The 23,580-nt window shown below is 42.6% G+C and overlaps 1 long non-coding RNA gene across 1 annotated transcript in view; it reads left to right on the top strand.

The window, feature by feature from the left end:
- LOC120381140 overlaps positions 1 to 23,580 on the top strand; it is a 35,437-nt gene extending 11,857 nt beyond the window's left edge. Inside the window, exons 2-3 of the long non-coding RNA XR_005587948.1 lie at positions 21,456 to 21,550; positions 22,648 to 23,580. This is a non-coding gene — a long non-coding RNA (uncharacterized LOC120381140). The remainder of the gene's footprint in view (positions 1 to 21,455; positions 21,551 to 22,647) is intronic.

Raw genomic sequence — 23,580 nt, 5'->3', positions numbered from 1 at the left:
TTCATCACATTCTTTGAATCCCAGTTGTACTCTCTAGTCTTTGCTGCTGGAATTCAAATCCCAGTTGGCACATGGGGAAAAGCATGAGCGCTGGAATGGACTCCGCTGGTTTTGAATGGTGTACAGTGAGGTAGGACAAAGGAACCACAAACATTCTGCATTAACTAAGAGCTCAGCAAAAACAGAGCATGTGTATTTAAAAAAACAACACAACAACAAGAAGTCAGTGGAAATGACTTTGCTCATGCAGTGTCCCTGTAGTTGCTGCTGTTACTATTGTTATCAAATATCATGCATGACATCCCAAATGTGTAGCCTTGGCAAGCAGTAAATTGAATTCCCTCATCACGTGTACTCTTAAGAGGTGCTTGCCATGCATATAGCCTTGGTATAAATTAACTGAACATATCATGCAATTGTTACACTCTTCCATATGCTCTTCTGAGTTGACCCATTCAACAGCTCTTTATTTGCATCAATTTCCCTTTGCCAGTGTAACATGGTGCACTCTAGAGGTCAGCAGATGTGTTTGGAGTAGGTTGTTTCTCTCCTTTTTCAATCAAGAGGGACTGATCCAGGCAGAATGCTAGCTGTTTTCAGCAAATCCTTAAATATTTCCAGTCACTATTCAGTAATCAGTGGCCATATTTTAAGCCTTGAAGTAACCAGTAACTTTCCTTTAATGTGTCTTTTAATGTTATACTTGAGAAGATCTGCACTCAAGAAAAAATAGTGAATGGGATGGAATATCTAAAAGAGACTTGCCTGAATTAATACCTGCTTCAAGTCCGATAGTTGTGGGTGAGCTAGAAAGTCCCATGGCCTCTGTTATGTAGGAAATCAGACTACATGATCACAGGAGTCCCTTGTGGCCTTACAAATCTATGGATCTATGAATAAACTTAGCAACATCATTGCTTTGAGTTCCTCCAGGAAGAAAGCCATTGGGTGAAAGGCATTTTTGATATCCTTATCAGTAATGTACTATAATATATGTTGCCTCCTTCTCATAATGCTACATCAGAGATTAAGCGGGGCCATCTTTCCTTCTTTGGCAGGCTGGATAGGGTAACAAGGAACCACAAACTAGGTACTTAGATATCTGAATGACCAAAATGGTATCCACAAATTTATTGTGAAACAAAACTGCACCTACAACTATTTGCACTTGTAATTTGTGGGAGCAAAAATAAAGGTCTGTGACTAAAAACCTGGCCCAAACCAAAGCAAATGAACTCCTTTGTTTCAAAAATTCAGTATTTCAAATTTTTGCTTCAAAATATTTTACAGTGATGGAGACTTCCACCTCCAAAGTCAGCAATTCTTTGGACTGTAAATTGTCTGATACACAATGCAAGGCTTTACTCATCTATCATATCTCCTATCCAATGGCATTGATGTATTTTACAAACATCAGTGAATTACAAAAGATGACAGATTGGACCCCTCTTTCGGGGTGCCACTGGATGTGCGGGGGTCTCACTAAGCCAGCCTGTCCCACCAGCCTGGGTTCCCCTTATTCTGTGCTGCTGTGACAGGCCCCCAAGCCCCTTTCCAGCACATACACAGGTAGGATCACCCCCAGCTGTAGAATCATACAGAGTCTTCAATCAGCTCTCTGTGGGAGGACTCAGCTAGGGGATTGCCCACCCATCCTGTGCACACACCCTGTGGAGGGTAAACCCAAAATTATATTGTCTTGAGCTGTATAGAGATCTATATAGCACAAGCTCATGAAAATCGTCCCCTCCCTCAATGTGGAGGAAGATATGCACAGCTCTTTGCCCCCTTCCCCCCCCCTCCCCCGTTATGAATTGCACAAACTGGGTTTTAGAAAACCAAATAAGTTTAACTACAAAGGATGAATTTAAGTGATTATAAGGGATAGCAAACAGAACAAAGCAGATTACTGAGCAAAATAAACAAACACACAACCTAAGCTTAATTCACTAAAGAAACTGGTTACAAAGAGCAAAGACTCCTGTGGCACCTTATAGACTAACAGACGTTTTGCAGCATGAGCTTTCGTGGGTGAATACCCACTTCTTCGGATGCATCCGAAGAAGTGGGCATTCACCCACGAAAGCTCATGCTGCAAAACGTCTGTTAGTCTATAAGGTGCCACAGGAGTCTTTGCTGCTTTTACAGATCCAGACTAACACGGCTCCCCCTCTGATACTTGGTTACAAATAGTAATTTCTCACCTTAAATGTCGTTTTAGACAGGTTGCAGAGTTCCAGGTATTTCTCTTCATGGGCTACCCGCCTGTCTCAGCCTGGGTCCCAGTCCTTTCTCCCCAGATCAGTCTTTGCTGTTTCCAGCAGTCATCCTGGGCTGGAAGAACGAGCAACCTTGATTATCTCACTCTCCAGCCTTAAATAGGATTTACATAAGGTGAGAATCTTTTGTTTCCCTGTTTGATCCCTACCCCCTTCACTAGAAAAGTGTCCAAGGTGGTATTTTGTACCAGGTGACATCATCACATGACCTTGCAGTGTTAAAGCAACCATGAGACAGCTTATTTGTAATGTCCACAGGAAGGAACTCCAGGAAGATGGGAGATCAGCATCTTCAAAGACCTATTGTCTTTCCTAATAGCCCATCCAGGCTGATTGCTTACTGTCTGGTGGGCATTCCCAGTTGTAAATGTTATATAGTCAGTATGCCTAACTTCAGATACAGAAATGATACATGCCTACAAATTGGATAATTACATTCAGTACATCATAACTTTTCCAGTGATACCTCACATGACCCATCTTGCATAAAACATCTTAATTATGCCATATTCATATCATAACAATATTTCTATGAAGAATATGGGGGTGTAACATCACACAGTCTTTTTGTGAGATAGTAATATCCCCATTTCACAGACGAGCACACTGAAGCAGAGTGATTAAAGGGCATGCCCAAAAGTTATATAGGAAGTTAGTGACACAGCTGGCAACAGAAAGATAATCTACTGGGTTACAATCCTACCTGTCAGTTTCTAGACCATGGATCCTCTAGACAATTCATATATGTGATCATGTGCATGCATATGAAAAAGAGGATCACTGTATGATTACATATGATGTGCATGTTAGTAATGTCCAAACACAGGACACAATGTCTGACCAAAATGAGGGATGCACAAAAATCATTCATGCCGGATGCTCAAAAATGTTGTGGGATTCGCTCTGTTAGCATAAACAATTCTTCCCATAACCTTGTTTTTACAATTCTTGATTTCTGATGTAAAAATGTTCAGTGGTGAAAGTGAAGAGGGTTCCCATCCCCACCCCCCCAAAAAATGGCCAACTTGTAGAACAAAATGAGTGGCATATCTCCAAACAAAGGGACCGGTTGGAAGGGCTGGTACGTACAAATGTGGCTATGCCAAATCAGAAGGATGCTTGAGGCTAGATGAAAACTGAGCAGGGCAAGTTCTACAGGACCTTCAATTCTAGAACCCCTGAAGTTCTAAAGAGTTCTAGAGCCTGTCTTCCCTATTGACTTTCTACATGAATAAAAAAAGATTTGTGTATCTTCGCCCAGACACCTGATAGAGACATAGGGAAAAGCATTTTACAAATATTATTGAAGCCAAGAAGTCCTGTGGTGCTGAGGGACAGATTTATTGGTGGGATGGAGGGGGGAAGGGAGGGAGGGAAAGAGTTAAAAAAAACCTCAAACAACTGAGCATATTTATTCTTACCAGATCTGATTTTTTTTTCTTGAAATTCCACTTCCTCTGTGGCAGGGAGGCAGACTCAGGGCTACACTGGGAAAAAAAAGAGATAATAAGATGAACACTTCAGCACACGGAATATGAGCGTGAATAAGTCGTATATATATCGATAATAACCCCCCCGCCCTAGGATCGATCGATGTCCGCTCTCCATATATCCGCCGCCACGCCGCGGGTGGGTGAGTTTCGATCGAGAAAGCGCGCGAGATCGACGATATATCGCGTAGAGAGAGAGCGCGATATATCGATCCCTGAAAAATCGATCGCTACCCGCCGATACGGCGGGTAGTGTAGACGTAGCCAGAGACTACAACTTCAGAGAACGTTGCTCTGATCCCTGCTCCAGATTATTAAAGGGAAAATGTGCTTCCCCCCGACACCCCCATTCTGCTTCTCCATTTGCACGTGAAACCTCCAGGAGCGAAGAATGCCTGGAGGTGGGGTTGGCCTCTTCAGTCTGACCAAAGTCCAAAGAATGACCCGCTTGGGGTCCTAGATTCCAGACCTCCCACTTCTCTGGGTCTTTTTCTGTAAAGAATTTGTGTATTCATTACAGCAATTGATTTTTGTGTGTGTGTGTGTCTTCCCCCCCCCCCCCCCGCCACACACACACCCCTCCATCCTCCCCTTTTGCGCTTCTTGGGATTTATACCCCACACAATCAGCACTTTGGGTTCATTTGCTTTTGTTTCCTATTAATTGCTTGCTACTTTGCACCGCCTGGCTCCTCCCCCTTTTGAAAATAAATTTTAAAAAGAGAAAGAGGGAGCGAATGCTTGGGCCCGCTGTCATTTCTGACATTCACCCCAGTGACAGCTGGGCCCTGCAAGACTGGGGCCGGTGGCACACAAAGCCTATTAGCTGTGGCCACTCACTTAATGAGGCCTGAAGCCTGGAAGGAAAATCTCCTCCCAGAAGTGTGGCAGGGTCTTTTGTTATTCTAAGCAGGCCGCTGTTTGTGGAGTGCTGCCATTGCCTCTTTCCTCCTGCCAGCTAGGCCTCTCTATTTACTCAGGAAACAAAAGCCAGGCCATGTCATCATGCAGGGAAGAAAATACACACAGATACTTGGATTCACATGCACGCACCCAGGGACATCTCTCTCGCGCGTGCACACACCTACAAACAGAGCCCTCTTCCGTGCACACACACTCACATGCACAAACATGGCCCTGCATAGTTTAGTTCATATGCACACTCGTGGAAGCATTGTCTAGTGGTTAAAGCACAGGACTTGCAGTCAGGGGATCTCAGTTCTGTTTTTGGCTTTGCTTTCCTTGCTGTGTGGCTTCCTAGCTACTGTGGGTTAGAGCTGGGCAACATTTTTGGGATGGAACTATTTTTCGGCAAAAAAACGCAGATTCAGTAACAGCGAAATGCGTTGCAAACATCTGTTGGCTTTGCTGAATGGTTTTGGTTGAAAAAGCAAACCTATTCCAAGAAGATTGAAATGTTTCAACTTTTCAGGTCAAAACAACTTTTTATAACAAAATTTCCCCTTCAATTCAATTTTCAACTATGCATAAACATTAAAAAAAACAGCTCAACATTGAAATTTTTCATTTCAAGTTGAATGAAAAGTTTTGTTCAACCCAAAACATTGTGTTGCTAACTTTTTGATTTGCCAAAAATTCAGACAGATTTCATTTTCGGGGCCTGAAGAAAATTTGTTTAAAAAAATATTTTTTTGAACTACCAGTGAACCAAAAAAAAATAAATCCATTATTTGAACAGTTCTGTGTGCTCAGACTATGGACCAGTGTAATGGGGATTATAGCACTTCCAAAAAAGTCACATTCACTAGCCTTCATAAAGCTTTGTGAAATCCCAAGAAAGATGATAGTATAGAAGTGAAACTGAAATCCCATTAAAAGAATAGGAGTACTTGTGGCACCTTAGAGACTTACAAATTTATTTAAAATTTATTAGTCTCTAAGGTGCTACAAGTACTCCTGTTCTTGTTGCGGATACAGACTAACACGGCTGCTACTCTGAAATCTGAAATCCCATGCTTTTCCTGAGTACCAGCAACGCACATTAATAGATGAGGGAGATGAGAAATGGCTTCTGTTTAGATGTGGCAGGGTTCTAGCCTCAACGTTCAGATCTGGTTCTGGAGCTGAATTTCTTCAAGGTTTGAGGACATCTGGATTTGGGCCTGTCTCTATCTTTTAAGGGGAAAATAAATTTGAGTTAATTCTCTTTTTGATTCTTGGTTGTTTAATTAAACTGTCTCCCTGAATGTCTCTGTTCCAGCCAGACCCTGGAACAGAAACACTTCGACAGTAAAAGAGAGAAGATTCTCATAGAATTTTTGACTAGGGCCTAAATCAGGAAGAAAGCCTTGTGGTCATGGAGTCTGGTGAGAAATTTCTAGAACCAATAGTGTTAGACTTGGATACAAACATGGACTGAACGGGGCCAGTTTGTAACAAGCTGCTCCATCTTTTGAAGGATGCTCCAGAATCTAAGCTGTGATTTTTTTAAAAAAAGGAATTATCTAGCCCTTATGGTTGTGAAGATAACCTGCCAACTTCAACCAATGCAGGAAAGTTTGCAGGCAGCCTGAAACAATAGCTTGGAGAGGCATGAATTTACCCATCATTAGGATGTTAACACTGAAGCCTAATGATAATTTAAATGCCAATACTGTTAACTATTTCACTGCTGATTGAATCACACAAGAAAGAAGAAGAATGAGTTTATTGTGTAGATTTTCACAATCTGCTGTGAGAGGATATTTGCTTTGGTGATTCAAGTGGGCAGAGCTTGATTTGTGGGTGGGACTTAGGAGAATACCTTAACATTTTTGTTTTCCCTATTTGACCCTTGATTGCAAACTCCAAAGTGCTTCAGATAAGTAGCTGAAATTTTGGATCCTTCCCCTAAATCAGTGCTTCCCCTCCATGCTTTTTTAAATTCTCCCATTGCCAGTTTTTGAGTATTCATGCATTTCAAATAGGGCAGTGGTCCCCAATGCGGTGCCCGCGGGCACCAGGGAGCCCGCCAGGCCATTTATGTGCGCCCGCCTAGTGTCCAGCAGGGAGAGAAGCCGCGGCCCCGTGCCTGCTGGGGACAGAGAACTCCGGGGCTGCAGGCTGCAGGCACCGATGTTCTCTGTCCCTGGCAGGCGCCGGCCATGTCTTCTCTCCGGCTTCTCTCCGCGCTCCCAGAACTGCCGCCAAAAAAACCCAAAAAACCTGCCTGAACTGCTGAAGCAGGGGAAAAACAGCAACAACAACAAAAAACGCTCTGACTCTGCCATCCCAAGAATGGATGGAATGCCGCCCCATAGCATGTGCTGCCCCAGGCACATGCTTGCTCCGCTGGTGCCTTGAAAAACTCTCGGCGCCCGCCACACTCTTCTGAAAACATGAATGTGCTACTGGCCACAAAAAGGTTGGGGACCACTGAAATAGGGCAACCTTTTCTTCTTTCTGCTGGTGAACAAAGCTTCTTGCAAGAGCGAAAGAGAAAAGAAGCTATTGTGCGTTTTGCAATAATCCCAACAAAATGATTCCTCTCCCCCCCCAACCCCCCACCCACAGACTGCAAATCATTTGTTTCAGAAATGTGATAGGGTTAGTGGGTTACAACAAAATTCACTTCTTCACGAGCCCAAGAGTAACTCTGCTCCCATTTTCCCCATGTGTTAAAGCCAACTTCATGGTGGAAATGCTTCTCTCTGACCTTTATTTCCACCATGTTATAAAACTGTTTGTGGGTGGGTCCCACTCTTGGATGATCCCAAAAATATCCAGAAGGTAGGAAATCTGGGGTTTCAAATGGGTTGCTTAATAACAAAGGGAGAAAAAAGTCCTGACTCTCTACTTTGTATTTTAGAGGCTTTTTTATTCCAGTCCTGTGTTTCTAAAGGGCCTTTTCTCTGTATGCCCTGTGAATGAGAAGACATAACCCTGTCTTTCTTGGGAAATAGACAACGATATTTAATCATGAAGGCGCACTATAAGCAAATCCTGTCCACCCCTCCAGCTTCTGCTGCTGACTCTGTAACATAAGAGGCAGGGTATCAGGAATCCTGCACCTGCCCGAATTCTTCTGATGTCTTTGTTTCTCTTAGCCTTCTGCCCTGGGGAGTCAGACAGAAGAGAAAGTGATGTTGATAAGATATTGCCAAGTGCTTGCCTTCATGTAAATGACGATGCTCCTTTTGGCCCGTTTGACTTTCAGGTCATTCTAAGGGAGGAGGTTGACCTTTCTAGCTCCCGCTGGCTTTGTTTTAACTACTTCGAGTGTTAAGACTTTGTTCGAGCTCCCTTATTCACTGTCAAAACTTTTGTTAGAGTGAAGACCACCTGTCTTACAATAGCCTAGATGGGCTCACGGGGGATGGTGATCGTGTCTGTTTTGGAACTCAACATTCCCCCTGTTTACAGGCAGCTCCAGCTTTGGAAAATGTGTTGGCAAGATAGACTGGTGGTCAGACTATTGGTGCCTGGGCAATGGTTGGGGTTGTTGTTTGTGCAGTGCAGACCTTAGGTACTTTGAAGACCACCTCAAAGAGCTTACCATCTAGACTGAGAGTTTCCTCCCTAAAACATAATACCCATGAAAACCTGTCAGCCACATTCATATACCATTCACTAACATTCCTGGGGCCCATTGAAGCCAATGGAAAACCTTCCCACTGAATTTCATGGCCTTTGGAGAAGGCTCATTTTGGAAATAAGAGCCTGGCCTCTTCACCTTGGTCAACTGGAGTTCTGTGGAGATTTTGGACTAGATTTTGATATGGAGAAATCCATAGGACTGAGTCTTGCCTTTGGTGTAAATGTCTCTCTTTATAAGTGGATAAGGACATTGCAAAGGAAATCTGCAAGGAAGTTGTGGTTTTCTTCAATAAGTAACGCGGGGCAAGAAGGCAGGACATGAGGATTTCTCAACTGATGTGGCCTCTTCATAGAATATCAGGGTTGGAAGGGACCTCAGGAGGTATCTAGCCCAACCCCCTGCTCAAAGCAGGACCAATCCCCAGACACATTTTTGCCCCACATCCCTAAATGGCCCCCTCAAGGATTGAACTTCATCTCTAACCAGATTTCCATTTATAGGCTCTTTTAATGCTCTCATGCTCATACCTCTGATAGTGGCTCACCTGGCAAGCTACCAAAGAGCCAGGAGCCTGAAAGCGGGTGGAACACTGGGAGCATTGGCTCTGCAGGAGCCTTCTTGGAGCAGATAGACTCCCATGGAATCTTTCCGTTTCGATGAATCCGCCTTTTCCACTGGAAAATTGCCAATAGCTCTAGTTCACAGTGCAGCCAGGCCAAGATTTTCTAAAGTGGTGTCAGAAAGTTAGCCCTCTAAATTCAGAGTTAGACACCTATCTAGGGAGCCAGATTTTTTTAAGTGCTGAGCAACTAACTACTCCTGCTGAAGTTGATGGGAGCTACTCAGCCCATCTGGAAATTAGGCCACTTACCTAGGTCCCTGACGATGATTTAGGCATCTACATTTCATCTGCCATTTAAGGAGTGGGAATGCTTAGACCGATGCAGATGGCTGCTGCCTCCATCTTGTATCCAGGAAGATTATTCAGTGATGACAATCTCCTGAGTGATTATTTCCTATATGCCGGCTACATGGACACTGCAAGTATTGCATCCAACATCATGACTGAAAATCTATATCTTGCAGCAATGCCAGGCGGGCTTTTTGGATGCATGAGCAATGCAGGATTTTTCCCTTGTGGGGGAAGAATGTATCTGTGTAGCATACGAAATGAGACATGCAAAATTTACATACGTAAAAAAAAAATCTGTTGTAGCCTACCTCTGGTTAATCAAAGTTAAGTTCATTGTAATGCAACATGTATTGTCTAACTGCATGTCAAATTTCCATTCTTCTGAATCTTTTGCGTGGTTCTAAATGTGCTAGACATGGGACTGCTGTGTCTCTCTTGAAAACAGAATTTCAGCCATACTGATTTAACAGTAGAGCTGGTGAGGAAATTATTTTTCCCTTTAAAAAAAATAGATGAAAATAAACATTTTTTGCTTTCGATAACATTTTTCTTGGACATTTGGTGGGGCGGGGAAGGGGGGAGGAAGGGTTTGGCAACCACAAACACATTGATTTTCAGTTTTCTAACAAAGCCCCCAATTTTTTTGACAAAACTAGACTTTTGTTGAGAAAAAAAGTTTGTTTAATCAAAAAAAAAAAGTTTTGATGAAAAAATTCCAACAAGCATTACTTAGCACGTTGTGCTTTGTGGTTGATAGGTGAATGTTCAGTCAATACACAGTATGCGGTACAGTTCTGATGTGCAGTGAAATCTTAAAAGAAAGGACATTGATCTTTTCACATTACATCTGCCAATCATTAAGGCCCCAAAGTTTTCTATTTCCCAGTTTCTCTTCCTGCTGCAGTCTCTACCATGTCATGATTTTAGTAACAGTTTGAGGCATCACTTTTGTTTCTAATATAGCTAGAGTTGTACTCGTGTGTGTGTGTGTGTGTGTGTGTGTATAATTTTGATTTATGAAATTGAGCTAATAATGCATCTGGACATAGGGGGATGTTACACTGGTACAACTCCCATTGGAATCAATGAGTCTGAAATCCTTATTAATATTCATTATTTAAATAATGGTACTGTTCAAGGGCACCAATCAGGATCGGAGCGCCACTGCGCGAGGTCCCATACAAACATATAGGAAACCACGGTCCCTGTCCTGGCGTCAATGAGAACAGAATTTGTCCCTGTGATAGTTTATAGACGTGTTCTATATTTGATCACATATTAGGGGAAGATGCTTTATCCTTTATGAGCCAATAAATACTAGTTTATTAAGTGTTCTTGTTATGGTTTATACGCCGTCAGGAACACTAGCATTTGGCTTATTCCTGGAAACACCTAACACTCTGAGTTAAAAGCCCCTGCAGTTTGAACTCCTCCGAGGCTGCTGTTAATAGGTTAATGAGACCCTCATCTGACTGAGTTAGAGTGCCTGGCTTTCTAAGATAAAACTATCCAGTGACATTGGGAGGCTGGGCCTCTTTCTGACTGAGCGCCATTCATCTGAGTACACAAGAGCTCGCAAATTTAATAAGCAGAATCCATTTCAGCCCTCTGGCCTGCCATGGCAACAGAAGAGAGGGGGCTACAGCCTCCATTGCTCAGGCATCATTATCTCCCAGGGCCATCTGCTCTACAGAAGCACAATCCCAAACTCATTTAAATAGAGCCAGCTTGAAATATGACGCCTTTTCCCAATCTCTCCCCGTTTGCATGCGCGCACCCACACCCACACACAAACACACACACAGAATAAGATGTGAAATGTAAAGGGGGGGGGAAGAGAGCTGAGATTATAAAAATAATGAATTGGGAGGGAGAAGAAAAGGCGGAGGGAATCCCTCCCTTAGCTGCCATTCCCAGAGAGCAAGGGGTTGTAATAAATGTCTTTTTCAAATCATCTTCCTGGAAGCAATATCTCATAAACAATGATTCATCGCCTCCTCAGAACTCAGGCTCCCTGGAACAATTAGGTGGTGAAGAAAACTAGCCCCGTTAATTCAGTTCTTTCCCTGTTTTATGACTTATAGCCCACCTTCATCATAAGAGGAGACATTTAATAAATTACCACGTGTCTACAGGTATATCAACTATTTACCCGCACACAGGCTCGCTGAGGCGTATTGCAGAAAGCCCTCATCTCCATGAGGATTTGGGGGAAGGTCTTGCACTGTTGTGAATTGTCAGAGCTCCAGTTAAGTCAATGGCAATAGAACAACGTACGCCAGCCGAAGACCGGCCCTTTGGTGTCCTATTATTATTGCTGATTGTTTGGGCTAAAGTTGCTTTGGGCGCCTCCAAGAGCGGAGTGAGGCAAGGCCTTTGCTCTGAAGAGTTTACCATTTAGAATGAGATGGGACATATCCAGGGAGGATGAGAAGGAAATAAAACAGGGTTAGGGTGAGGCTGGACAAGGGGACCTCAATAAGATCATGGGGAGTTGCAGTCCATATGCACATCTCAACAGACTCATTTGTAAATTCTGTTTTTATTTAAAATGTAGCACACTCTTTGGAGGCTGTGTGTTTTCAGCAGAGATTGGATTCAGGGGCGGGGACTATACAAAATTGGGAAGTATTTGTGTGAATAGTAGCCCGGTGTGTATAAAGTCCAGGAAGCAATGTAGGCTATAAATGTGAGATAAGAAGTGATGATGAAGCACCAGGAAGACAGCTCTCCTGGTACTGAGCCACTGAACTGCTTCTATCTACCTACATCTCTATTAATCCAAGAGAGACAAGTTGGGTGACGTAATATCTTTTACTCCTTGTTTCTTTCACTAACAGAAGTTGGTCCAGTAAAAGATATGACCTCACCTGCCTTGTTCCTCTCATGTATGGAGACCAACACAGCTACAACTCTATCTATCTATCACCCTCATCAGCTAAGGAGAGATTTCATCCAGAAGAAGCAGTTGATACAATGAAGTGGATTTAAAATCACATCTATAGCTCACAGAGCTGGGCAGAAAATGTTTTTCCCATCATGCAAAACTTTTTGAGAGTTCAGAAAATTTGCCCATCACAAATTGGGATGAAAAGTAAAAAAATCTCAAACATTTTCATGAACAAAAAATTAAAAATTGGTTCAAGTCAATCAGAATGTTTCATTTCACGTTTGACCATTTAAAATGTTTTTTTTACTATAACTAGATTAAATTGAAAAAAAAAACACCTTTTGAACCAGAAAACCACATTTTGTGTTTAAAAAATGTGAGAATGTTATGTGATAATTTTCCTGCAAAAAGTTTTGGGCTTGACAAATTGGTGTTTTCTGACCCCAAAAAAGTGTTGTTGAACAATTCCATTCCAGTTCTAGTAGCTGGTTGGAAAAGGGGGAAATACTGCAAGACTTTTTGAAAATAATCATTTCTCATTTGTTTTCTGTTGAAATTTTCTGAGCATCTCTAGTCATGTCACTTGAGTAAATATTGATACATAGCAAAGTATTTGTCCTACCTGCATAGGTGGAGCCCGCATCTTTATAATGAACAGTATCAGATTCTTTCTAAAGGACATCAAGTGAAGGTGATAAGTATGTTTAGAAATGTTTGTCTTTGTCTATAGAGTTGATCCTATCTCTGCTTACATAGCTGCAGTTCTTCATGGTCGCAGGACCATATCCAGTTCCGACTTGTATGCAATAGTGTCCAATACATATAACGGAAAGTAGGATCAGCTATCTTAGCTTTCAGGGCATGCTGCAATGTGACATATGACTTTCCCAGTTCATGCATATTCAAACAGCACATTGGTCCCTTTAGCCTGCAGCTCATACCTGCCAAGATTCATGGTTTCACTGTGAGACATGTGGAGTTCATGTGGATTACACACAGTTAGTCTGCAATGAGTTGATGAGATCAAACTAAAGACGAGCAGTGTGGCTGGGGAGAAATAGAATAATATACACTCATTACATTTATCTGGTGACTTTAAGGCTCCCAGCACCCTTAATGAACTGTACATGCAGGGATCATTCACCTACAACTGATAGGCAGCCACCTCTGGGATAGAACATGGCAAGTAGCCAGGAAATTCTGTGTAACTGTGTTTAGGAGGGGAAGTGGAGAATAGCTGTGAATTGATACATGTCTTTGCTTGTAACCCCAGGGGGATTTTAAGCCAGCAGAATGTAATTACTCATCTTGGAATTTGGACCCTGGGGTTACCCACTCCTGCAGTGTCTTGGAACCTTTTAGAGGCAGATTGTGTAACCCTTACTCATACTGAATAATACGCTCACATGCAAACAGTCTCTTTGAATTCAATGAGACTATTTTGTATTATTATTTATCATCTGTATTGTGTTAGCACCTATCAGCGATCAGGGCTCCATTGTGCCATGCACTGTGCACCCATCGCAAAAAAGACGCTTCCTGTCCCAAAGCACTGACAATCTTAGTATTAGGTGACACAAGCCCTCGTGAACATTTTTCAGGATCAGGTCTTCAGTGACCATAAATGGTCATTGCTTCATCTATTCATTCCTGTCTCTTTTCCTGCCTCTTCACACAGTGTGGACACTCCTGGGGTGAGAAACTTCTCTGCAACTCTTGCCCTTTAGAGTCACCTCCAGATAACTCTACATCAGATCACTATTCTCTGTATTTTTTAAAATCTCTCCAGCAAGCCTATTTTTCCCCTTTTGCCTATTCCTCCAATGTGTTTCTTCATCAGCTACTTCGGAAACATATTCTGCATTGTATGGAATTCAGATAATATATTATTTCTATTACTATTATTTATTTCTATAGCTAGCATTGCTAAATGTGTAAAGTGTTTTAAATTACATTGATTTGAAAGACACTGTTGACCTAGGGTCTGATTTGCAGAGGTGCAGAGCAACCACAATTCCCACTGGCTTTATTTGGAGCCAGGGGGGTTCAGCACCCCTGAATACTGGGTCTCAAATTTTCAGCTGCACTACGCTAGATTCATAGACATGTTCACCCGAGTATACCAACAAGAATTTGTTGCATGCAGTGTTTTTGTAGCTGTCTTGGTCCTAGGCTATTAGAGATTCAAGGTAGGTGGGGTAATATCTTTGGTTGGACCAACTTCTGTTGAAGAGAGAGACGAGCTTTCCAGCTTACACGGAGCTCTTCTTCAGTCTCGAAAGCTTGTCTCTTTCATCAGCAGAAGTTGGTCCAATCCAAGACATGACCTCACCCACCTTGCCTCTCTAACAAGAATTTGTGCAGACAGATTCTGTAGCAACTTGACAACCAGATTTGTACGTACAAATATTTGTTTTCATGCACAGATTGGGGATTTTTCCAGTGTTGTCTACAAACGCTGTTGGTGCAGTTAAGGCATTCCACTGCAGATTGGGTTCTACAGAAAATTAAATGTATAATAATATTCTTAGCATGGTATCTTTGTCTAATTGCCTATTTGTGAGTGTTCTGTGAAGACAATTGCACACAATTGCTTGCATTTTATTGCACACCCAGTTCTCAAAATCTGAGCTCCCGTTTTTGCTTCATGAGTATTTGCATGTGAAGTTTATCTAAATTTACTTAGTTTGTCTAATTTTTCCAGTGTTCTGTATTAGCAAGGATAAAAGTTTTCCCCCACTATCACTTTGAGAATTATACTCTTGTCTCCCACAAGAATCATCCAAAGGGCTCCTAGCTTTTATGAGTACTTTGCATGCAAGAAAGCAACTTCACTTGCAGAAAAAAAATCTGGCCTAAATTTTAAAAATCTCCTATGCACATTGTGCATGCCAAGATTATAGAATCATAGGAATTTAGGGATGGACGGGACCTCAAAAAGTCATCTAATCCTTTCACCCATGCTGAGGCAGGACCAAGATCATCCCTGATAGGTGCTGTGTAACCCAAAACTTCCAATGTGCAATTTCTGCAGTTGTGTGTAGAAAAGAACTAAGCGTGCATACAAAAGAGTTCATACACACATGAACTTTCCATAAGTGCACATGCAAGTGACTCAGGAAAATAGATGTTAATTTGTACAACTGTTATTCAAAATAATTGAGCCTTGCTATACTTGTTCAAAAGATCATTTTTCATTTCCTGTGGGTATGTACTAAAGCAATTAAACCACAACTATAGAACTTTTTGTAACTTGTGTTTTATGCAAAATATTTTAGCAGGTTGAATGAGGCATTTTCTCATTCTTCCATAAGCCACAATTTCTACTACTCCAAATGTGGGCTAGGATTGCTAGAAAGAATGGACCAAATCTTTTTCTGGTAAAATTCTATTTTCTTCATTGGACTGACCCCAGAGATGAATTGGTCATCTGAAAGTGATCTGGTTTTGTGGCTTTACTCTGGTTCACATCCCTGTTCTGCTGTATCACACTCCAGTGATCAATCACTCTGTATAAAGAAACTGACAAGACGGATGAAATTGTTGCTAATGCTGCTCCCCTGAAATACGTCAAGCCATTTTCTGATCAGATTTACATCAGGATGAATTCAGAAGGTCCGATGCTCCTTTCATACATACCAGTGTAATCCGGAGTCAATCTGCTGGCGTCAGTGGACTTGCTCTAAAACCTAAGAATCGGGCCTGGAGGAACTCCACTGAAATCAGCAGAGTTATTTTAGATTTACACTGAGATCCGAATGCGGCCCTCTGTGTTGTTTAAAATTAGAGCTGGTCAGAAAATGGTGAGGGAGAGTTGGAGAAAATTTGGATTTTTTTTTGTCAAAAACAAACAACACACAAACCAACCGCTTTCACTTTTCAGGGCCGGGGCTGGTTATGTTTTAATGAAACATTAACATTTTCTATGGAAAGCACTTTCCAAGAAATATTTTAGTTTCATCAAAAACCCAATTGTCTGTAAAAAAGTTTCACCCCCCTCTATTTGTAATCAACTTGAGAGTATGAGGCATGTTCAGCCACTTGGTTGGTGGAGCAAAGTGTATCTTTAATGCTGCTGTGTGTAACTGGTTCGTCACCTTTGAAGCACTGATGCTCTGATGAAACATTGGGACTTCTAAGGAACGCTGCCCTTGGAGAAGTTGGAGTGAATGCCAGCAGCCATGGTGCGAATGGAAACATGGACTCAGAAAGCAGTGTGAACAAACTAACCAGAAGAACCAGTTGAAAATGGTGCAGCACAAAATGGTGGGAGGGGTCCCCTGAATTTTTGGCAGGTTTACATAGGACAATGCAAATGTCAGACAATATCTGCAGGCAACATACTGGAGAGGGGCAAAAACCACCTTTTGATATGAAACAAAATGCAAAATTTCACCCCACCCCCAACAGAATCAAAAAAATTCATAATTTTACTTGTAAAAAATTTTGCTACTTTTGCTGGGAGAAAAAAAACCCCAAACGCTGGATTTGCTGACCCAATGGTCTATAAATTCACCCATTATTATCCTCATCCCATAAAGTCTCCTGCAAAATGAAGGCTGATCATTTCACCCAGCTTTGTCCCTACCTCCTGCTCTCCACTTTCCTGAGTGATGCTCCATCAGCCATTGTCTCAAAAAAATCACCCGTCCAAAGGGACTTGCCTATGGGAGCAGAGTCTGAGGAGATTTTGAACGTCTCCCTCTCCCCTTTAGGAGTCTGGCCCTGATGATTTCCTACACCTCTGCTGTCCCCAGGGTGACTCTGTCTGGCTCTCCTGTGTGTGCTACTTCCCTGAGTTCCACTGTTCACTTAGTGCCGGTCAGGGATCCTGGCAAGCGGAAAGTTCTGGAGAGTCCCTCTAGCACAGAGTTCAGTCACGCTGTGAGAGGTCCTCTCGGGCTCTACACCTGCTCCAGTGTCGGACAAAGGAACTGGGGGCAAGTCCAGATGGCCAATTTCCGTCTTCTGGAAACTCACTGGGGAGGGGCAAGAGGGTCTCTGCACTGTCCTTTTCTTAGGGAAAATTAGAGAATCCAAAGTCTCTCTTCCTTTCCCTCCTCTCTCTCTCATTTCCTTTCACCCCCCTCTTTCCATTCTCTTCTCTTCGCTCCATTTTTCACCCTTTCCTTTCCACCACCACTCCATTACCTCTCCTCCCATTTTGCTTTCTTCTCTTTTGCACCCACTCCCCTTACCTCGCTGCTACCTCACCCAAATACCTGGCAACCACCACCATGTCTGGCCCCAGTCCTCCAATCTGATCCACTGGGGTGGACCTTTCCACTTGGGCCGAGCCCACATTTGGACCCAAAGTAGGAATGAATCAATGCACAGACATTTATTTAGATGTGCAAGGGCCTGTTTTCAAATGCTGGCACCATCACAGCCCCTTCTGACTGTATTTGAATATATCAGTTATTTGAATATATCAGTTATTTGAACCTCTGTGCCAGTTGGGTTCCCCAGCTGCAGGGTTTGGATGTCCTTTAGTTGGCCGATGTCACAGGGCCGAGTGGGCCCTTTAAGAGGGAACTTGGCCAGTCCACATATGCCTCATTAACAGCCTGGCCATGGAGCCTGATAGGGGGCAGCTGGTCTCCATAACGAGCGGGAGGGGAACAGGAGGTAGGAAGGCATGGCAGAGCTGCAGTGAGCAGGACGTTCCTACTGGAGGCTCTTGAGTGGGAGAAGGGCTGGGAGTGCCAGGCAGGACAGAAGCCTGGGAACAGTTCCTCCGAGTAGACACTGGATGCTCAGAAGAGAGCAGGGAGTGTTTAAAGGAGCTCAGGGTGGGCTGAGAGGAGGAACTGAGAAGAAACTTGAAGAGGGGCAGACCTCGGGGAGGAGGGGAGGAGTGTATTTTATGTTAATGAACCAGACCCCAAGAAAGGGTGCTATTATTGGACACAAGACTTTGTGGAGTTATTGATGCATCTGATTAAAGGGGAAACTGAGGGAGACCACTGCAGCACCACCACAGGCCATGAGGGGGCACTCCGGAGGTGGCTAACTCAGTTACAGCTACACTTGGCAATTCAAACATCTGTAAATACTTTGTGCCTGCAAAATACTCATATGCACAATCAAAGAGATTACTGTGCACAAATCATGCATTTGTTACGCCAATTATAGGAACATTTATACACAACTACACGCACAAGTGCATGTGTGTATATTTCTCTACGCTACGAAGAACATCAGTAATATCTCTGATAGCTATCAATATAGATGTCTAGCTTTAGGTTTATTAAAAGTATCTTACCTAGCTTCTGGGATATTTTTAGATTTCACATCTCTTTTCTCTATCTTTAGACAGAATAATACAAATTAAAAAGGCTTCGGAGTCAATATTTTTATAGAATGTTTTTTCTTAAATTTCTTTTTGTGTAACGGTTGTCATGCTGTCATCCTTATTGCTATGGTTTGTGTAGCTGTGTTTGTGCCAAAACTTTATTGGTCAACACAGCACATTCAATGCTAATGGGTGGTGAGTTTCCAGACATACTCGTTTAGAGATACCATCTCACCTAGGATGAGGCTGAATTTCTACTTGTGGATGCAATTTGAGTTCACATATTTCTGTACCCATCCAATGAATTGTGCACTCAAGTCTGAGTATTTACCCACAATCAGAGAGAGAAGCGAGTATTTGGATTTACACTGTGACTCAGTTGCAGGAGCAAATTCATGCCAATCAGAAAGAGCGCCAACAGTCTAAAATTTGCCCCCTAACTTAATTAGATTGATGGATTTCAGGCTTGAGTATCTTCAGATCCCAGGGACTTGAAATCACCAGTTTTTAACTCACACGAGGTGATGAATTCCTTTGAGTGGAGATACTTAGGGATTTAAAATAAATCGGTTTCTTGAGAAGACAGATAATTATTTTTATTAGAAAGGAACGATAGGGTTATTTGATGCCAGAGCATCTGTTTTTAAACCGTTTCTCTATTAGGAATAGATAATAAGAATTAAAGCTAAGGAGCCATGTAATACACAGATCTAATTCTATTCAGGGGTTCTGGTGACTTCCTGTCTACTATGATGTTCCCAGAACCCCCAAGGTGGAATTCCATGGTACTGAATGAGATTGCTGCATATTTGTTATCTTCTATTAAAGCATTCTCAGTATGTTTCTATTTGAATTGCTTTCTGTTCGCATTCCATATTCCCTAAACAGTCATGTTAGCAGTGATAGCATGTTATGTTGATGGGGCTATGACCGTATGATGCCAACCCAGTAGTAACAAAACATCTCTTTTTAAATCTCATCTGAAAACATGTTTTTCTCCCTTGCTGGTACCTCTCCATCTCAATCTCCCCTTAGAATTACTTTTTTAGTTAACTCTGCCATTGTAAAAAGTTTGATATGCAATAAGTGTGAAGATACTATCGACAATAAGAGCTCATTCCTGCAGTGTCCTGAATGCCCTCAACTCCCACTGAGATACTCTCTACAGTCACCGCCTGCAGAACAGCCATCATTAACCAGTCAGTATTTAGCAATACTCACAGCACAGTGGTAGCTGAGAAACTACAATTGTTCCCCATACTTGAAAACAGGCCGTAACTATGATGTCTGTGATACCACAGCCTGGCTTGTGTTGGTAACCGGTGACTTGTTAATGGCAACCACTGCATGGAAAACAGGGCATACCTAACAAGTTGTAAAACACATTTTACTCAATAGCGGAGCTGGGTAACATTTGTCGGAATTTTTTTTTCTGAAAAAGGCAGATTTGGGTTGACCAAAACATTTTGTGAATTTGTGTCAAATTCACCAAATTGTTTTGGTCAAAAGAAAACAAACACTTCGGAAATAACCGAAACACTTTGTCTTGACATTTTCTAAACAAAAAAATTTATAAAAAGGATAAAGAAAAACGTTTTTCTTAGAAAAATGTTAAGACAAGGTGCTTAGAAAGCTGTGTAACATTCCACAGCAGTGAGATGTCAAATGGCCAAAGAGGAGTCATTGGAATGATGGGGAGATACGGGAAATGTTGAAATACAAATGTCCAAGACTCGGATATTATGAGTCAAGGCAAAATCTTGACTGGCAGACATAGACTAAATCAGGAACCCAACTGAAGGAAGTTTCCATTGCTGTATATAAGGTTATGCAGAGGGTTTCCTCGTCCCTCTGAGAGCACATCTGAGCCCTCAGAGAAGTGCATTTCAGCTCAACACCTGGCTGGTTTCTTTTGAAATACTGGCTGCAGATCAATCCTAAGTCATAGCCCATTAGTTCTCAGGTAAGGGGTATCCCCGACAGTAGAGTGCTCAATAAAACACCTTCCTTCCATCTCAACAGCATCCAAACTGCAGAGTACTTTTCCTAGGGATATATTCTAGAGAACCCCTCCCATGCCCTAGCTCAGAGAGAGGGCAGTCTGCTTAGGCTACCATCTAGATCAGAGAGATACCTCTTCTCCTTCCCATACTCCCCCACATCTCCACCTTAAAGCAATTCTTTTTCAGGCTTTATTATTTTTTTTTTACCCCTCCTATGTGTGTATTTCATCCCCTGACTTCCCAAGCCCTCCTCTTATCAGTGTATTAATTATCTCCTGGCTGCTGGGACTAGTAATTATCCCTCCCTAGTGCTTTATGGGCTTCCCAGCACAGACTGCAATGAGGATGGGCTGAAATGGCTCAGCTGATAGATTGAGCAAAAGGAATACACTTTTTTTTGTTGGGTCTATGATAATTGTCCTGCTCTAGAGAGGATGGAATTGGGGAAAAGGAAAGAAAAATGTTTCTTTGGAGTGACGGTTGCGTGAATATATGAAGCCTGGGTCGTCTTGAGGCACACGGTGGGAAATATTTTTAAGTGAATAAAATGCCTGTTTACTTGTGAAGACTTGTGGTTCTCCATTTCTCGTGCCGTGATGGAGGAGATCTGAACCACCTTCGAGCTCGTGGGGAGCTGTTTGCCCTGTATTGTTTTAAGTAGCTGCAAAGTGCTCAGTTCTTGCGCGGGAAATGCAGACTTTTGTAGGCTCAAGGGTAGGCAGGCATGGGAAGGCTTTCTTTCAAAGTGCATTTGCATGAACTATAAGGACCCATGTTTCAAATGAGCCTCTAAAACTGGCTCCTATAAATGTGCCCCCACTTCAGTGTGCAAACCGTGTAGCTGAATAAATAAGTAGGCATTTGCACATGCAAACTGAGTAACTGCACACACTTTTACCTGCCAATATACACTTTTGCACACGCAGATCAGGATTTGCATATTCAACAGGGTGTGTGCCATTTTGGAGGCCACTTTAGAAAATCCTAGGGCTGGATTCACCACTGCACTGCTCCAGCTTTATGCCAACGTAATGCCATTGTTTTCATAGTGAAACTGAAGTAACTCAGTCAAGGTGGCCGGTAGCCGTTAAACCAACACTCATTTCCTTCTGGTGACTCGGGGCCCAACCTTGCAAAGCCTTAGGTGAGTAACCCTTACATACGTGGGCCCATAGGAGCTTAAATTGTGTTTGTTCAAAAACATGATGATAAGGCAACCTAGTAGCTTAATTGCAGTGGTCTGCAGAGCCATTTGGGAGAGGTCCATTTGACTCCTGATCACTGTCTCTTATTGCACAAGGCCATTGAAGATTGAGTACACTGCAGGGGCAGCATAATGAACCCCCGAGGTTGGGAAAAATTCACATTGCTCAACATCGTCCCCCCTGACCAATTATGGGTGAGCTGGATCCTCAGCGAGTGAGTCCCATCCAGGACTCAGCTGGGGCTCTGATGCCAGCACTCAGGGGTAGGGGGTGTAAGGAAGAGGGGAAATGGAGGTAACCTTACGCCTTTCCCCAGGGATGCAGGTAAGCCCCTGTGGGCTGGGAACAAATGATGATCATGTTTTTCAACATTAAGAAATCCCCAGGTAGCAAGATGCACAAGAAATTCCCGCTGGGGATTCACTATGAGGATGTAGCATTTATTGACCACAGAAATCTCAGTTTGGTCAGGAAAGTGAAGATATTTTTGCCAGATGCAGTCTGGGTTTCATTAAATGAAGATTTCAAGCCGTGTGTGTGTGTGTGTGTGAGTTTGTGGGCACATGTGGGTGTTTGAGGGGCAATTGTGTAAGAACACTGTATATGTAACAGGAATATCTAAAGGTTGATGCTGAATCACAACTTGGACCGGATCTGCATTAAACTGGCTAAATAGTTGACTAAATTGTCTGACTAATATTAATTTCCAATTTTTTAATAAACTATTTTACAGTTTAACCCCCGTTATGTGCCCTCCCTAAGGAGCGAGTTGAATGCTTCAGGAAGAAATTCATAGTCATTTATTTGACCAATTTCACAGAATATTTTAAATAAAATGTCAAATGAATATTTATTTTCTGCTACTCAGCTAGCTGTATCCACACGCATAGTGGCATGTAGGCCCCATCTATAGTTATATTAAAACGATGTTCCACTTCTATACAAAAGATGCGCAATGGCAAATCAGCCCGGTATTTGCCTTCTTGACAAGGCTTGTCATGCTAATACTCATGCATGTCACTTTGTCTGTGTACAGGTTTGGAGAGCTGAACCGCCGGAATGAAGATGAAGCAGCTGGGAATGGTGTGCTGTGCAAATCATCTTAACAAACCAATTCTAATTTGTAGCTGTTGCTTTCCACGTTTTTCTGTAACCTGAACCATGAAATGAATCTTCATAAAGTTTTTCACAAGCTGAAAATTTACAGAATTTATACTAGTTAGACAAGGGGCCACTACATTTCTTTTCACCTTTTAAAACAAGTTAGGAGTCACTAGGTGAATTTTTGTGTTCACAAAGATGAAGGATTATAGCTCCTGGCCAATCAGCTATAGAATAGTCAAGCAGGTCACAAAATTTCCCCATGGAGATCTGCTAATGTACCTCAATCTTGATCTGACACTCCTCTGCTGTACACGCCCTGGCCTGCTCCCACACACTGGCTCCATCTAGACCTAATGTGCCACCTACTATTCTGGTTCTGAGCTTCTGATCAGAGATCAAGTCACGCCCAATTGTCCCTCACTGGGTGCTGCTTTTGTGAGATGGATAAATGCTCATCAGGGACCAGGTTGGAGCCACCAAACACATTTTACCTGTGACCTACAATTACCTATTCTGTGTTTGTACAGCATGTAGCACCGTGTGGTCCTGGTCCTTGACTGGAGCTTCTAGTTGCTATGGTAATATAAATGATAATAAGTCACGCTGGAATCCAGACCACCAGAGGTTAAAGATCAATACAGCGGTTGTTGAACGTTTTCATAGGGTCAACCAGCTCTGGAGAGAGCCACTGTCTCATAGACCCACCTCCCCTCTCCACTTTGAGATCAGATGGGTCACTGTTCCCATTCTCAGCTGCGGAATGTTCTGTGGCAAGTGGGCAGCATTTGCAGACTCCCACCAGTTCACAGAACGCCCTTCAGGAGGCCCTGGGACTAAGAACCTCTGGATTGTTGTTGTGCTTACC

The sequence above is a fragment of the Mauremys reevesii genome, linkage group 13 (assembly GCF_016161935.1).
Source record: "Mauremys reevesii isolate NIE-2019 linkage group 13, ASM1616193v1, whole genome shotgun sequence".
NCBI lineage: Eukaryota > Metazoa > Chordata > Testudines > Geoemydidae > Mauremys > Mauremys reevesii.
The sequence above is the reverse complement of the archived record's forward strand: the minus strand, read 5'-3'. Positions and strand labels throughout refer to the sequence as shown.